Source organism: Suricata suricatta, chromosome 8 (assembly GCF_006229205.1).
Source record: "Suricata suricatta isolate VVHF042 chromosome 8, meerkat_22Aug2017_6uvM2_HiC, whole genome shotgun sequence".
NCBI classification, from domain to species: domain Eukaryota; kingdom Metazoa; phylum Chordata; class Mammalia; order Carnivora; family Herpestidae; genus Suricata; species Suricata suricatta.
In genome coordinates, this window is record NC_043707.1 from 43,341,123 (window position 1) to 43,343,759 (window position 2,637).

Sequence of the window (2,637 nt, forward strand, 5' to 3'; positions counted from 1 at the left end):
AAGTCACATGGTATTTGTCTTTCTCTGACTAATTTCATTTAGCATAATACTTTTTCATTCCATCCGTGTAGTTGCTAATGGCAAGATTTCATTGTTTTTGACTGCTGAGTAATTATGCTTAATATTTTATATCATTCGTCACTGGTCTAAATTGGGTTGCAAACTGAAACCTGCAAGCTAAGTCCAGCCCGCCATCTGTCTTTTGAGTAAAGTTTTATTGGAGCACAGCCGCACCCATTTGTTTATGAGCAGTCTATGTCCATGGTTGCCTCCCGTGGACAGTAACAGAGTTAAGTGGATACAAGACTGTATGGCCCACAAAGCCTAAAATATTTATCATCTGGTCCTCTGGAGGGAAGTGTGCTGATCTTAGTCTATCTCTAGACAGAACTTGTTTAAGAGTGTAGTAGCTTCTGTTAGGCAATGTTCATGCCGTGTTCTTGATGTCCAGGCATATGATTACTACTCGTATGGCAATCTTTGAATACAAAGTCCATGTAGTACTAATAATAGATGGAAATGGAATTGTGGATTCTTCTTGAAATAAAAAAATTAGGTCAAATGTTGCTCTCAGAGTAGTTATTTTTGTGTGTTTGAATAGCCAAGGCTTTTATTTTAAAAAATAGATCATTAAATTAACAATAATGATTAATAAATTATTAGCTATATAGAAAACATATGTATTTAATACTTAATATATTAAATATATCATTAATAATTATCAACATATAATTTAATAAATTTAATACATTAACTATATTATTAATCATAAATTATTAATATATAAATTATTGAAATAACATATAATATAGAATATATCATAATTAATTATATCAAACATTATTAATTATAAATTATTGATAATGCATACAACATATAATATAATATAATACAGATAAATTATAATTATATATTAAATAAACAATACATTATTAATATTATTACTAATATTACTACTAATAATAATCTTTGAAATAACAATCAGCTGGGAAGAAAATTGTTTTTTAGAAACTCAGAAAAGGCTCCTTTACACCAACATTTGATAAACAAAGCTCTCAAATTTTCATGCTCCATCCAATTGCCTTTTATGCACCGCAAATTTACAGTCCTCTAACAGAAAATATGTTGAATAGTAAGGAGCTCATGGTGGTCAGTGCCATTTCATGTGACTTTGTAATCATATGCCTGGACATCAAGAAACATAGTTGTTATCACCTTGTTGTCCTAGGCAAATTGTAATTCCGTTCCTACTCAACCGTCCAGTATAAAAATAGCTATGTGTGCCTTTGTTCTTTATTGCCTTTGTTCTTCGTTAGTATTTTTGTCTTCCACTCTTTTTCTGCCTTTTGTGGTTTTAAATGAACATCCATATTTTTCCATTTTCTCAGCAGATCAATTATATTTCTTGTTTTAATGGTTGCCCTCATGTTTGTACTATATATTAACTTACAACTAATCCAAGTCCACATTCAAATAACACTATACTGTTTCATGAGCAGTGTGAATACCTCATATTTCACTTGTATAGAAGCATATATATTAGAACAATGGGATACATTGTTACTATTAACATTTTAAGCAAGCTCTTATTAGATCAGTTAAGAATAAGAAAAATAAATGTTTTCATTTTACATTCACTTATTCCTTCTCTAATGCTCTTTCTCTCTTTGCGTAGGTCTGAGTTTCTGACGTATATCATTTTCTTTCTCTTTGTAGAACTTTTTAAAAAAAGTAATCTCTACACCCAACATGAGGCTCGAACTCATGGCCCTGAGATCAATAGTCATATGCTCTACCAACTGAGCCAGGCCTTCAGCCACCCCTGAAGAACTTTTTTTAAAAATATTTTTTAAAGTTTATTTATTTATTTTGAGAGAGAGAGAGAGCACAGTGGGGAAGGGGCAGAGAAAGAAGGAGAGAGAGAATCTCAAAGCAGGCTCAAAGCCATTAGTGCAGAGCCTGATGCAGAGCTTGAACTCCCACAGTTTGTGACCTGAGCCAAAAACAAGATTAAAATATAATTTCACAGGGTATGGAATTCTATGTCAGTGCTTTATTTTTTCCTCAACACTTTAAATATTTTACTCTATTCTCTTTTTGTTTGCATGGTTTCTAGGGATGGAATTCTTATCTTTGCTTCTCTAGAGATATTATGTGCCCCCACCCCTTGGCTTCTTTCAAGATTTTTTCTTTTAATCTTTGATTTTCAGAAATTGGAAGTTAGTATGCCTGCTTGTTGTTTTCCGAGCTTCTTGGATCTGTGGTTTGGTGTATGACATTAATTGGGAAGAAATCCTTAGTCAGCATTGCTTCAAATATTTCTTCTCTTCCTTTTTCTCTTTCTCCTTTTTTGGTGGTAGTCCCGTTACTCCTATAGTACACCTTTTGTAGTTGTCCCACAGGGTTTGGATATTCTGCTCTGGGTTCTGTTTTCAACATTTATTTCTCTTTGTTTTTTTTGGTTTTGGAAGTTACTGTTGACATATCTTCAAGCACAGAGATTCTTTTCTCAGCCATGTCCAGTCTATTAATGAGCACATCAAAGATATTCTCCATATTGGTTAGTGTTTTTGAGCTCTAGCATTTTTTTTTGATTCTTTCTTAGAATTTTCAGTTCTCTGCTTAAATAACCTATCT